Here is a 16,155-nt window from a genome sequence, read left to right on the forward strand (position 1 = left end):
TGTCTATGGGTTTTGTTTTGTTTTTTCTTAATCTCCTTGTTACCGAACAAAAGTTGGTTTTCAGCTGCCTGCAGACACCAACAGACAACTTTCCAAGACAAAGTTGGTAGGCAAGGAAAGAGGTCCTTATTAAAAGATTGCACAATTTGGGAGGATAGGACACTCCCCAGCTCTAGGATCCTCTCTTCTGCAACAAAAAAGACCATCTGTTCCCCCAAACACTAAAACCCAAAGCAGTACCCAGAAATCCCACACCTTTGGAGCATGAGGCTGCTAAGGGGATGGCTCTCCCGCTTCAGGCTCCCTCCCAGGGTCCACACGTGGGGCCGGCAGGAACACTGCCATACAGCTTCCAGGACCTAGTCAATCCCACAAACGCTCTGGTCCGCTCAGGTGCGCCAGTGGATCTAAGAGGAAAAGGTGCACATATATCCCTTCTGTCTGTTTAAATCTTTTGGCCCAAACTTTCTGGCACTCTGGAAGGGTCGAGGGACCCCAGGCAATTCTGTCCTTCTCTCAGGCCAGGAGTGGCAGGTCTTATTCCAGCACAGCACCTCCCTTGTAGCCATTTTGACTTTTAAGGTACATGTGCCACTGTGTCCTCTGGCCCCTCCCTCATTCAGGGACTGGAATTGGGTAGGAGAGCTTTTCCCTTTTTCAGTCACTCACTAGCCTCAAGCATGTTCAATGACTTCCTCCTGCCACTTCTCTGCCCTGGGGCGGACAATCTGTCATCAGGCACCTACCTCACTGGGGTGGTGCTTCCCCTGCCTTGGGGCGGTTCCCTCTCAGCCTCTCCTTTCTCCTTCAGTCTGGCCAGGTCTACCTGTATCACCTTCATCCTTTATACCCAGCCCTCCAACTCCTTCCCCTCTGATAATTATCGGTCTGTTCTCTGTATCTATGAGTCTGTTAATTAGTTTTTAAGGAGCCAAACTAAATGCACAGTGTACATTTTAAAGTCATATTTAAACAATAAAAACTTGCAAAAAGTTTGAAAACCATAAAACTAATTTTTAATTGTCCTTCATTTTATCTTTTCTAGAGCAGGTTCATGTAATTATAAATCTAATAATTATAGATCACCATTGAAACCTAAATGCTCTAGGTTCGTACAATTTATAAATTGGTATTCTCAATTTAAAACTTATGCAAAATGCATTGACTTTATTATGGTTTTAATGTATTCTATAATAGCTTTATTAAGACATAATTTCCATATCATAAAATTCTCTATTTTAAAATAAACAATTCAGTGGCTTTTATTATATTCATAGAATTGTGCAAATGTTTCCACTATCTAATTCCTGAACTCACACCAGTAAGTTGCATCAAGAAGCAGTCTTGAGAGTTATAAATAAGACTGCTATTCAGCAGGTGAGTACCAGTACAAAATTACCAGCTATTAAAATATTGAAATTCTTTTAAACCACCTGGGCAGTAACCTCTGCTCCAAGTGACTGGATTGTTGCCCAATATTTTAGCATCCTATGATCCTCTCTTTAAAAAACAAGACGTTAACATCTGGCACAGCAGGAAGTGTCTAAACTATTTCTCACTGGTGTGACCTACATCATTCATTCTGATCAATACCAATGCTAAATAGTATTAGATATTTGAATGTCATCAGTAAAGATAATTATATCTTCATTTAAAGAAATAATCAGTAGAAAACCAAGGGTGGGGGAAAATTAATAATAATAACAACAAAGAAGATATCAAATTACTTAATGCAGAAACAAAAGAGGTGATATGATTATTGACTTCACAAAAATAAAAAAGAACATAAGGAAAGTGCTATGAAAATTTTATGCATACTAGCTTTGAGCAGTGGCAGTATCATAGCCAAAGAGGTTTATCAGAGGTGGGATTACTGCTAATTGAAAATTTTATATAAACTAATTAGATATTCTATGTAAAGTGGACAAATTTCTAGAAATACACAAACCCCCAAAATTGATTAAGAATAGAACATCTCAGAACTACAACTAGGAAAACTATTAGTTAATAGTTTAAAAACTTCCTCCAAGGAGAAATTCAGGTCTAGATGACCTCCTTTATGAATTCTATCAAATTTAAGAAAAAATTAGTACAATCCTTCAAAAATTCTTCCAGAATTAGAAGAGAAGGTAATACTTGCATATTCATTGTATAAGGCCGTTATTACCTTACTATTAAAGCAGGATAAAAACATTACAAGAAAAGTGACCAATATAACGTACAATCATAGTCAGAAAAAAGCTTATCAGATTTTAGCAAATCAGAAAGAGCAATTTATATAAAAGCATTATATACTGTAGCTAGCCATGTGTGATTTATCCCAGGAAGTCAAGGTTACCTCAATGTAGACAAATCAATGTAATACGCCAACATAATATAATAAAAGACAAAAAAAAATGGCATGGCTATTTCAGCAGATGCAATTAAAAGCATTTGACAAAACCCAATCTTACATGATAAAAACACTTAACAAAGCAGGAAAAAAGAAAAAACTTCATCAACCTGTTGAAGTCCATCTACTAAAACCCCATAGCTAACATTATATTTGATGGTGAAAGTGTAGATGATCTCCCACTAGAACCAGGGTGTCTACTCTTACCATCTCTATTCAATATCTCACTGGAGGCTCTAGCCAAGCCACATAATGAAGGAAAATAAGTAAATAAATAAAGTTTATAGTTTGGAAATGACAAAGTAAAACTACTTCTATTTGTAGATACCACAATCTTATATATAGAAAATCCTAAGGAATTCATACACAGGAACACATAAAACATTGAAAGTATTAAATGAGTTCAGCCAAATTTGCTAAATATGATAATAATATGCTTAAACATATTGCATTTCTATACCAGGGATGAACAAATCTGCTGATAATTGCCAGATTATTTTTTTAGAAAAATAAGTTTGTCTAGGAACCACAAAAATTTGCAATTCAGGGCATACAGTCTAATGGTGAATGACTCTCAAGTCCACAGAAACAAAGAAAAGGAATACTCTTTGTTAGGCTTGGGAAAGGCTGTTGTAAACAAAGTCACTGGAGGAAACTAAAAGTTCAAAGCATAGTGACTTTCCATTGGCTGCATTATGGCAGTCTACCATTGGCTGAGCTGTTACTAGGTGAGGAGGAATCTTTTTGTCCTCCTGCTGAGGTAGAAAACTAACATCACTTCCTGTTAGAGAGTCAAAGTCATGTCTTCCTACTGGGGTCCTTAGCACTTAAATGGGAGGTCTCTAACCTAGCCTCCAACTTCATTTTAAGTGAGGTTTATGTTTATTAATTTTCATAGTCCAAATATGGTGCTATTTAAATAACATAAAAAGTAATAAAACATTTACAGATAAATTTAACAAAGGAAATGGAAGACTGCACTGGAAAATATAAACCATTATTGAAGGACATTAAAGTCCTAGCTGAATGGATAGATACGGCATATGCAACATTATCCCTTGATTGGCTCTGTTTTTGAAATTCACAAGATGATCCTAAAATTCATATGGAAATGCAAAGGACCCAGAAGAGTAAAAATACTCTTGAAAAAGAACATCAAGGCCCTGGCTGGCATAGCTCAGTGGATTGAGTGAGGGATGCGAACCAAAGTGTCGCAGGTCCGATTCCCAGTCAGGGTACATGCCTGGGTTGCAGGCCACGGCCCCCAGCAACCGCACATTAATGTTTCTCTTTCTCTCTCCCTCCCTTCCCTCTCTAAAAATAAATAATAAATTAAAAATAAAAGTAAAAAGAACATCAGAGAACACACACTTTATGATTAACAACAATGCAGGGCTACAGTACTCACTGTACTGGCAAATGGGTAAGAAATACACATCACTGAGACAGTATTGAGAGTCCAAAAATTCACCTTCACATTTATATTTTGTTGATTTTCAACAAGAGTGCTAAGAGGTTCAGTGGGGAAAAACTTGTCTTCAAAACTGGTGCTGGAAATACTGCAAAAGAACAAAATTGAACCCTTTTTTCACATCATGTACAGCAAGCCAGCAAAATGAATGATAGACATAAATGTGACTATGAAGCATTTGGAATGTATAGTAAATCATTGTGACCTTGTATTAAGCAATGTGTTAAACAAGTTATCTTATTCAACTGGAGAAAGGCTCTTATGGTTTGAGTCAGATGTTCAGTAACCAAAATGGTTCATATGCTATAATTTTGTGACTAATTTGTATTTGAGAAAATAATCTGTAAATAATGAGTAGGAGCAGCTGCCAGGTTGGTCTCAGCCAGCCGCTGATCTGTCCTTGTTTCCTATTCTGTGGGAAGGAGATGTGACTTCCTTGTATGGATGGAATGAACTCACTGCTGTGGCTTTTATGGAATGGCTTTGGTGTCCCTCCTCTTTTACTACCTTTAAATGCAATGTATTTGTATTGGTATCACTTTATTGCATTTATTATATTAGTATCAAACCATTATTAACAAATAGTAATACTGATCAATTTGAGTGTTAACTCTTCGTTATTTACCTTTGTAATGCAAAACTAATCATGTTTAAAATTCTCTGATACTACACAAAAAGTAAGAGGAGGTCATAGGTTAGATTTTTATTTAAATTAAAGATCTGCTTTATATAGCTAAAATTCCAATATACTATTTTTTTAGAAACTAAAATGTTATAGATAGATTAATATGAGCTTTGAAAACTTGGAAAAGGTTTCATATTCTACATAGCATTTTGGAGGGTGGAAAAGGTGTTTTGCACTTGGTTATTTTTCTCTCAGAAAATATTCAAAACAACTTTTCTTTAAAATTTATGGGATATATAACCTATATATTTTTTAAGGTCTGCAGATCAAGATAGTCTTTGAATTTCTGTACTTGACTTAATTGCCAACATATTTCACATAATGCAAATCTAAATTACTATTCAACAACGAGAAAGCTAGTTTAAAGGTCATAATTAATGAAAGAGACATTTGAGAATTAACTAACAATGCAAATATATTGAAACATGGTGTTCTCTTTGATTTTATAAACAACTTTGATATAACAAACATTTTCTCTTTGCCACATTTTGATTGATGTTGTTCATGAAAAGAAAGTGGAGCGAGGGAGGACTCAGGGGAGGGAGGTGGGGATGGCTGGGGTGGGGGGTAAATGCAGACAACTGTGCTTGAACAACAACAAAATAATAAAAATTTAAAAAAAAAAGAAAGTAAAGTGAGGCTTTTGTCCACCAAAACAATTTCAGATAACATTTTACTTCTTTAACTTAGTTTTGTTTACCTCCAAAATCCCTCCATTAATGTAGCAAGATGATTACACGTGTTAGTTACTTTTAGTTCATAATATTAAGCTCCCATTCATATATACAATATCATCTCTACTTAAAATCTAGAGAAAACTATTAAGACAATTTGCAACAATACAATGATTCTGTAGCTTTTGATGATCTTGTCATACAAAGAAAATGTAAGACAAGTGAGACAGGTTAGTACCACACATCTTTGTCCCCCTATACATGTGGGTTAATAAGTATTCTACACTACTCTTTTTTTTTTTAATTAAAATATTTTATTTTTAGAGCAGTTGCAGGTTTACAGCAAAAAAAGAGTAGAAAATACAAAGATTTCTCATACATCCCTTTAGTCCTCCACCTCACATATAGTTTTCCCCTATTTTAATATGTTATTAATATCAATATATTGCACTTTTATGATACATTTGTTACAATAAGTGAGCCAATATTGAGATTATTAAATCCATAATTGACACTGGGATTTATCACACATTCAGTTGTTCGGTCTATGAGCTTGGAGAAATGTGTTTATGTGTGGCCACGATTGTGGTACCATGCAGAATATTTTCACTACCCCGACACTCCTCTATGTTCAGGTTTTGCCCCTTGCCGCACCCAGCTTCTACAAATCCTGATCTCCATAGTTTTTCCTTTTTTTAGAATGTCATGTAATTGGAATCATACAGTATATAAGTCATTTAAAACTCATTAATTTCACTTATAAATATGCATATAAGTTTCCTCCACATCGTTCTGTGGCTTGACAGCTCATTACTTTTTATCTCTGCATAACATTCCATTATGTGACTATACCATAGCTTGTTCATACATTTCCCTATTGAAATATGAGAGGAGACCCAAACAATGGAATTTTTATTAAAAAATGTGTATTTATTCTTACAATGTTTAAACTTCAGTCACCTTTAAAGTACTTTCCATCTGATAGAATACACCTATTGAGACATTTTTTCCACTGCTCAAAAGAGTTTTTGAATTTGTGGGTTTTGATGCCTTTTAGTGCTTCTGCCATGTTCTGTTTCACCTCTTCCGCATAGGCAAAATATTTTCCTTTGAGAACTTTCTTCATCTGGGGAAACAAAAAAGTCACTCTGGGCGAGATGGGATGACTAGGAAGAGTGGGGTACAGGGGTCATAGCTGTTTTTGGTCAAAAGCTGCTGAACACTCTGTGTGGTGTGAGCAGGTGCGCTCATAAATCACCCGTGGTGAAAGGGGTAAACATATTGAAAGATGCTTGAAAAACAAATTCACTGAAGCTTAATGTAGATGCTCGCAACAATGCAGCTGGTAAACTGACACAATGGGGTTCCTGAAAGACTCACTTAGGAGGGGAAACTTGTGCTACAAGGACTTGCCCCCAGAAGATAATTTCAATTTTTTTGTGGAGTCCCCCCTCATATATCTTGGTTTCTTTCAGGTTCTGGCAATTATAACTAAAAGTGTTAATTTAAGTAAATCCCGAAAATCGTAATTGCTGGATAATATAACACTAAGTTTAGCTATGTAATAACTGTCAAACTGTCTTCCAGATGGTGTATTATTTTGCATTCCTACCAGCAACGAATGAGAGTTCCTGTTGTTCCACAAGCTCAATAGCATTTGGTGTTATCAGTATTTTGATGTTTAGTCATTTTTAATAGAAATCTTGTTTTAAATTGCAATTCCCTAATGACACAGATGTTGAACATCATTTCCTATGCTTACTTGCTTTCTCTATATCATATCTGTGGAGCTGTCATTTCAGATCTTTTGTGCATTTTTAAATTAGGTTTGTTTCCTTCATGTTAAATTTTAAGAAAAATTTGTGTATTTCAGAGATTCCCTCCTGAATCAGATAAATATTTTGCAACAATTTCCTCCCACTCTGTGGCTTGTCTTTACATTTATATGTGTATTCCTGACACTCATTTCTGTTATCCATACTCTTTTATAGTCTAAAGATATAGCCAATGTCAATTTTGAAGGAAAATTTATTTTATAATGACCAAATTTGGTAATTAATTTAGCATATATGTGTATCTATAAAGTATATAACAATTGGTTTCATGTAAATCTTGCAAAACTGTTGAATTCCACTGCCAAAAATACTGTACACATTCAAATACTTACGCATCACATCAGTCGGTTGTTAGTCTCTCTTATGACATGGATCACATTTAAGAATATTTTCCTTATGGGATGTGCTTGTATAGTGACAGAACTTCAGAAACAGAAAAAAAAATATGCCTATATTATATTTGTGAAGTATCGCCAAAAGGAAAAAAAAAACACTGGATAATTATCTAGATTGCTTGTTTTGACATCATGTAGACAGGATCCTATTTTTCATCTGATGCTTTTAAATTGATTGAAATTGTTTTTCTGTGGAGAGGTCTTCCCTTTTTTATTATTCATTCTATGCTTGAGCATTGTCTTGTCATTCCGGTTTGTCATAGTGACATCTGATTTAATAGGAATGAGGTAATCAGTACCAAAATTGCTTTTAGGAAAAGTGGTTATCTAATAAAAATATGGAAAAGTCTTTTACACAAAATGTTTTATTTACTTAATTACATATTCCGAGTAGAAATGTGTACTATTTTAAAAAGCCTTAACATTCTTATTCATAATTAAATATTAAACAAAGATAGCTAAATGTATGCAGATGAGCATTTGAATATGTAGTTTATAAACTGGGTATCATAATCCAGCTAGTGTCATGGGACTTTGTATTTTTTCCTTTGTACACTTTTATTAAGGAAATTTTAGTCATAAAAAAGTAGAAAAATATTATAGTGGCACTTCATGTGCCCAAGTGTTATTACTTCACGATCACATGACCTCTCTGCACACACCCCCCAGCCATTTCTCATCATCCCCATTTTAGTGCCACATGGTTTTGAAACTACCTCAGCAGACGCAGTTAGAAGCATTTGACAAAATTTTGGATATAGCCCTGGCTGGCGTAGCTCAGTGGATTGAGCGCGGGCTGCCAACCAAAGTGTTGCAGGTTCAATTCCCAATCAGGGCGCATGCCTGGGTTGCAGGCCATGATCCCCAGAAACCACACATTGATGTTTCTCTCTCTCTCTCTTTCTCCCTCCCTTCCCTCTCTAAAATAAATAAATAAATAAAATCTTTAAAAAAAATTTGGATATAAAATTTCTTCTAAATATTCTGCAGTACATATGCAAGATTATTTTAAGGTCCCCTTTTAAACATATATGCAGTTCATTCAAAATACTAATATTATCCTTTCATCATTCATATAATCTCTCTCACTCTCTGTCTCTCTCCATCTTTCTCTGTGAATTCCTTAGGAGTTTCACATACAGGATTATGTGATCTGTAAACGGAAATAGTTTTAACTTCTTCAGTTCCAAACTATAAATCTTCATTTTCTTATGAGAACACTGCTGTTTTAGAAACTAACTCTCCAGGCCAGGCCACCCCAGCAGACACAATGTCAACCCAGGACCTACTGCTTCTGCTAGTTTCCTGGCTCACACAATTGTGAAGAAAAATATTTGTTTTAAGCCACTATGTTTTGAGGTAGTTTCTTACACAAGAACGCATTAAAGAAAACAGACTATTTACAATGTTAAGAAATACTTCAAACACCAATAGGCTATAGCAAATGAATGTTAATTTCACCAAGCTATTTGGATACTAACAATGATAAAAACAAAAGTTGTGATGTTCTTTCTGATTGAAATTGTGCATCCCCTTAAGTGGGAATGTTGTAGTCCCAACTTCCATTACTTCAGAGAGTAATATTTGGAGATAAGGCCTTTAAAGAAGTAATTAAGGTTAAATGAGATTATATAGGTTAACCCTGATCTGTATGATCGCATTTGGAAAAAGGGCTTTTGAAGAGATGATTAAATTAAATGGAGGCCCTTAGGTTGAGTGAGACCCTAATCCAATATGACTGTTGCCTTTCTACAAACAGACAGACACTAGAGATGGGCACAGAGAAAAGGCCCTATGAGAACACGGGAAGAAGGCAGCCACCAGCACAACAAGGAGAGAGGCCTCAGGAGAAAGGGACCTGCCCACATGTGCTCTTGGGCTTCTCATTTCCAAAACTGTGAGAAAAAAATGACGTTGTTTAAGCCACCCTGACTGTAGAATTTTGTCATGGTAGCCCTAGCAAACTAATAAAAAGGTAAAATTTATTGCATGCTTGTCTTATACCAAAATCTGTGCAAAAGCATTAAACAGAGTTAATTTCATTGATTTGTCATAGTAGCTCTACAGGCAAGGATCACTGATATCTTGTGAGGGGTGCGTCTCAGCTATTTTATTATTCTTTTCACAGATAGGTGCTTGTACCACAAAGAAAAGATTATTGAAATCTATATAAATTCTAGGTAATATGTGCAATATAAATTTGTTCACTAAAAGCTATTTTAATATAAGGAGAGCAAGTCAGTGAGCTCTTTTAGGACAAGTTTGAGCTCTCTCTACTGGATTTATCTCAATTATTGCTGAAAGTGTTAGGTCTACCAGAGGGTACACATTAAATCTCACACATTAGTGCAATCTTCCCTTTAGTTCTCAAGCAGAAATAATGCCTATTTGGTATCATTTGGGTGCTTTCTCCTTATGAAAATACATTTTTGTCTCTTCACCAAACACATTTTGGTAGTATGTCTATGTTTTTAGTCTTTGAATATACATTTTGTATAAGAAAGCAGAGTATGCTTCTGGACAGAGGATAAAAATGAATGGCACCTATGCCTGTCCTTAGGGGTCATACAGTTGAGTAGTGGAATAGAGGCTTATACAAGGACTGTACATACAAAAATAATCTATGTGAACCACGAATGCTTTTAGCTGAAAAGTGATTTGAATAATCCATTTCAATAAACTTTTTATAGCCAAAGGGGATTTGGCACTGTTGAACCTACCCAAATGTTCTCTGATATATTGCCATCAGCCTGGAGGAACTCATAGGCAATTAACTGGGCCTCTCAAGATGTTTGCCCTCCAGGGGCCATTTTCTCAGAAGTAGCTACCCTTGCTTTCTGTTCTAGGAGATTTCATGAATTTATAACTTAGAGAAGAAGCTAAGGACAGCATGTCTTATTGTTGATGTCTATTTCTTCCCTGCCCCAGAATCTTCTTTAGCGGGCTTTTTGAATATTTGACATTATTTTGCCATTATGCAAATGTTATTATCAGTTGAGGTGTTCTTTGGAATACAAATTGAAAAATGTTTTTAACTCTTGTCTTGGATCACTGTTACTGGACTTCCCCACAAAGCCACAATTCCTAATGGCCTACTGGAGTTTCCGTTTGCAGAGTTTCAATTTTCATTTCCATGAACTGTTTCTCATGGTGTGAATTTTGTTTCTACATCTAGAACTCCTGAGTTTTCTGTGATGACACCACAAACTATTTTGGGTTAATGACCCTCCTTCCAATAATACCCTATCTTTATAAAAGGTAAATCCATAGTTGTTCCCTGTCTTTTAGATTTTCAAATTTTCTATAGCATTAAAACATGCTCTACTTTCTATCTTAAGGCAATAAAATCTCCCTTGAACATTCATTTCTCCTATAATGACTACACTGTTTAATTGCACCAGAGCATTACTACAATCTTTGCCTCCCCACCTTTATTCCAAATGCACCCCTCAACCCACTTGTATCTAGTTACCACTAAAGTGACTCTGGCCACTAGTCACTTCCTAACTACTAAGATTGATGGGTTCACATAGTTTTCATCTTACTTAATATAAGAAGCATTTGACACTGTAGATAATTTACTTTAAGGGACTTTTATAGATATCACCTTCTTTTTTTGTTGTTTTTCTACCACACCTCTTATGTGTCAGTCCTTTCTGTTTCTTCCTTCTGATTACTGTGGTCACTATTCCCCTGCCCACAGATTTGTTAAGATAATGTGGAACAAAAGCACTCATTGCAGTTGCAAGAGATGGTGGAATGCAAGATTTGACTGTAGAATTGTCTCCCCACAGGATAAAATCAAGAATCTTTAACACAGCACATGAAATCCTTCCTGAAATTGTATAATGGCCTGCATTTTTCCATAACTCATAATACTTTATGTTCTATTATTATTAAAATTATCAACACATATTTATTCCAAGTACCTTAATATTCATTTTCTTTTCAGTAGTTTGGAATTCTTTCTCCACCCATCTTTTAATCTTAGTCTAATTGTCTATATTCTACCTGTTTCCTTTGATGTTTGCCCTTCCATGTAGAATTTGTGTCTGAACCTCACAAGTCACACTTTCTCTCTTATGCATTATTATTCTGTTCTTGGCTACTGGAACAATAGTGTCAAAGAAATCTGCCCCAGCCATTCCATCTTAAAAGAATAACAACAACAACAACAAAAAGTGATGACAACAACAACAGTGACAATAACAGCCAAGACAACAAACCTATTCCTCTCTGGATATCATAAGTCTCTCCTACTATTATTATTTTGTTGTTCTCTTTCACAGTGAAACTTCTATGAAGATCTGTTAACTCTTGGTATTTCTACTTTCTCGGATCCTATTGCCTATACAACCTTCTCTAAACTGACTTTCGTTCTTACCTTTCAGAAGATACAGCTTTTATTTCATTGTAGATAGCCCAAACTATTTTCATTATTAGATAACACAAACGTATAATTATTCTATCACATTGCTATTTAAATTTGCAAATGTTTAATCTCAAGTTATGTACCTTGGTCACCTAACACACACTTACTGGGCAGCATGTGTCTGTGGGATCTGTGGATCTTTATTGTTTCTGGTAATCTATCTATCTCTCTCTCTCTCTCTCTCTCTCTCCCTCTCTCTCTTTCCCCACCATATTCCCTAGGGGAAGAAATAGTGGTTGGCTTCAGGTTTACTAAGCATCTGTTATGGTTTCCCCAAGTCCTTTTATGTTTGTCTTGGGTTCTTGTGATCTCTCAGGATAGAAATCGAAAGAGGTCACCAGAGGAAAGCTCAGGCAAAAGCATTTTAGGTTTCTGTATGCAAGCGAACCAGCACTGAGAGAAAAGGAAAAATGGGCTGCTACCATAACCAAGACTGGAGAAATTTTTTGAAAGAGGCTTAGGCAGGAAAAGTGACATCCAGGCATACAGAGAGGCAGGGGGGTTTTGACACTTGTACAGTGTAACTACACGGTCATTCATGTATCACACGTCACGTTATCATGCTAAATATCTATCCTGGGTGTGTTTTTTAGCCTTTAGATAACAAAAGGCTATGGAATGGACAAACTTTCTTACTAGCATGCATGTGCATTCCTGAGAGAAAAAACAAAATGTAAACCCACCAAAGTAATCTTGCATGCAGCAGTGTCCTTCCGTCCAGTTGCTTTTTGGCTGTAAAGAGGAGAAGGGAAGGCTCCGGGGGCCATCAGTGGGTTTGTGGCTTCCTATCCACTGGACCCAGGGGGTAGCCCATCTGTCTCAGTGCTCTTGCTTATCTGTAACTAGTCCCTTCATAAATAAAAGACTTACCTCACTTTATGAATGCATTAGTGCATTATTTGCTTCCCATTGGGATTGGGATTGAGATTGTGATTGATCAGCGGTAAATGTCTTAACCTAGAAGATGAGGTGACTGTGAATTTGAAGGGCAAAGATACTGCTTTTGTAAAATGTGAAAAAACTCTGCCAGTTTCCAAATTCAAAATACAGCACTAAATCTGCATCTCCTTGAGCTCTTCGTCAGTTGTTTCATTCATCATTCTCATCACATACGTTTCTGAAACACTCTTGGTTTTTTTCTGGCTCAGCGATTTTCCACTGGTGTGCCAGAAGAATGTTTAAAACATGTGATACCTGACTATTTATCAGAGACACTGACCTCTTTTCCTTAGATTGTCAAAAAAAGAGAAAGAAAGAAAGAAAAGAAAAAGAAAATTGACAGCAGTCAGTACAACAATAGTTGTCTGGTGTGAATGAATCAAAACTATACCTATTTTAGTCAGGTGGCAAAAATTTACTTTTTTTTGGCGTGCAGAAGAATTTTAGTTATTATTTTATATGTGCCAAAAGATGAAAGAGGTTGAAAATTATTGCTCTAGCTCAGTGGTTAGACCTTGGCAGTCTACTTTTATAAGTTTCTCATTTATTTATGTGTATTCTAAACAATGGTATCGCTCATGGTTTGATCACAGGTCCTTTCCTATATCTACCTCCCACCCTTGTTTGCATACACTCTCAAAATTGTGTAGACCACATACACAGTGACAACTCCCAGAACTGACACCTCCTTTCTCAGTCACTACCAGGCTCCAAACACATCTAACTTATGACTGTACAGAGCCACTTAGAAATCTAAAGCCATCTTGATTTTAACATGCTCAACATAGAATCTGGGTAATGACTTCTTCCAAATCTGCTTCTCCTCTAAACCTCTTCAATTAATTACTCAGCCTGTTCATAACAAAGTGTAGGAGTCATTTTGTTCTTCTCATTTCCTCAGGGCCTACCTCCAACACTAATAAATCCTAAAAAGTCTGCATCCAAAATGTACCCAAGTCATTCTATCTTTCTTCCTTCATCACTGTCACCCTAGTCAAAAACAAAAACAAAACAAAACAAAAAAAAGGTCTTTAGTTGTTTCCAATATCATGTATTTTGATCTTTCTTCTTTCCATTTATTGCTATTAAGTTGTTGCCCACGTAGGAAGCCAGAATGATATTTTTGAAATATAACTCATATAAGTTATTCCCCATGTTAAAACCACTAGATGACTTCACATTGAAACAAATCTTATCTATCTACATTAAGCTTCTAGACATATTTTAACTTTGCTTCTCACTATATCTTCAACTTAATCCAATGCCAGGCTTCCTCTGTTATTTACTCCAGGACTAATAATCTGTTTCTGTTGCTTGATTTTGCCTTCTTTCATTTTTTTGCCTCTTGCTTGGAAATCAATATTTTGACTGGAGCTCAACAACAAGAATCTTGTGTTTAGAAAGTGGAAAGCATGTGGGTGACAAAGGGCCATGTGATGAAGTTGTTGGGTGGGAAGATGACATATGAGCTTGGAGCCTGATGGCATGTTAGTCCTGGGCTGCCACCCACTGGATTTGTTGTTACATGAAATAGATACCATCTGTTAGTTTTGGCCAATGGTATTTGTGACTTTGCACTAACAATACTAATAAAACCAGTGGATTGTGTTCTAACAACCTAGCACAACTTTATCTGATATATCTCCACTAAGATGATGTTATCTTACTTGCCTTTCTGAAATTAATATGGAGTTTCAACTTTGTTTTGATAACTTTTGGTATGGTATAACAATTTTCATCAGGTATGAGACCGGGATTCTAATGTTTGGTACATGACAGACCCTTAGGAGGGATAAGGATTTAGTACAGTCTTTTCCCACAGAAGGTGGGACTTTGCTAGGTAGAATGCTCTGGAAATATTTCACAATTGTTCTTCTTCCCCTCTATCTACTAGAGCCAAGTGAGGTCCTTCTTGACTGCTAAGTGAGAACCTCATAGGGTAGCTGGAGATAAAATCCATTAAGATGCCTCCCCATTTGCCCATAAGACTGTGGCCCAGAGAAGGTTCTCATATTCATGTTAGTCTGTACTCAGCTCACAAATTTCACAACATTACTATTTAAGTGTAACTAGAGCTTGCAGTCCCAGAAGTTTGGGCTCCAGGTACATACATCTTTGCTGTGATTCTCTCTACTCACTTTTCTCTTCAGATGTCAGGGTGGCCGTATGTCCTGTAAACTCAATTCTCTCATGGGTCCCTACAACATAATAATTTTTCTATTTGTTCAGTTTCTTTGTTGTGTATTTATTTTACCATGGAAGTGATGATTTCCAGTCTCTTCATATGTTGGAGGTGAATCTGGAAGTCCAGAGCACTGATTTTTAATATTTCTGTTCTGATGAGGCTTATCCTTTTATTCATATTTTATTTGCAAGAAATATTGACTTGTCCTTTCCTAGATTCAATTGGGTCTGGAGAATATAGTTTCTGGTTGGTCAGATACTTCCACATGGTAACTCTGTGAGAAGGAAACACAGATTTGGTCTTCAGATAGGTGTTTCATTCAAAGAATAGAAGTAGGAAAAAGGAAATACTGGATTCCCTACTAGATATTTTATATGTGTGATCTTATTTACTGTTCTTAATTACTATAAGATACAATATTGTCCTCATGTAAGAAATTGGACCAGAGAAGTTTGTCAAATGATCAAGGACACACAGCTCAATGAACAAGTGATCTGCCATTTTAACCAAAGTCCTTATAACCCCCCAGATAATAAGTTTTGGAGTAAAATTGATTTTTGTTAGTGATTTATTGGGATATAATTTTGATATGATAACATTTATGAAATAATTTGAGAAGAATTAGTCATTGCACTGGAGAATCTTCTAAGTAAAGGACATTTTAATTATCTTCATTTAGTGAGGTTGATTCTGATATACTTGCTACTGTTTGTGTATGAACTATACAGACGCTCACTCTTGATTTTCTGAAGCACAATCACATTTGCTAGATCACAGATGCATAAGGGTTTTCAGCCTCAGCAAGCCATTAACAGCAGTCCAAAATTCTCTTTATATTATAGTTCTCCCCACTCTGTTGAATAGCATTTTCCAAATGCAGTGCCTCTTTGTTTTGCTATACAGGGAAGTTATTGAAACTTACTACCTTATCTATTGCAGTTATTGTGTGGTTGTAGTCTTTTCTTTCTGAAAAACACCCTTCTATCTGTTCTCTACTTTTTGACTTAGTTTTAGTTTCATGCTTTCTTTTATCTTAAAATATTTTATTTTATTTATTTTATTTTTAAAGAAGGGGAGAAGAAAGAGAGAACGAGAAACATCAGTGTGTGAGAGAATCCACCAGTTACCTCCCTCACACCCCAAATGG

At 35.9% G+C, this 16,155-nt stretch overlaps 1 non-coding gene across 1 annotated transcript; it reads left to right on the top strand.

Moving 5' to 3' along the window:
- Positions 1 to 1,819: 1,819 nt before the first annotated feature.
- Positions 1,820 to 1,961, top strand: LOC123825065. The gene has a single exon (XR_006786833.1). It is a non-coding gene; the product is annotated as a U4 spliceosomal RNA (small nuclear RNA).
- The last annotated feature ends 14,194 nt before the right edge of the window (positions 1,962 to 16,155 follow it).

Source organism: Phyllostomus hastatus, unplaced genomic scaffold (assembly GCF_019186645.2).
Source record: "Phyllostomus hastatus isolate PE091 unplaced genomic scaffold, TTU_PhHast_1.1 phas_contig_58, whole genome shotgun sequence".
NCBI lineage: Eukaryota > Metazoa > Chordata > Mammalia > Chiroptera > Phyllostomidae > Phyllostomus > Phyllostomus hastatus.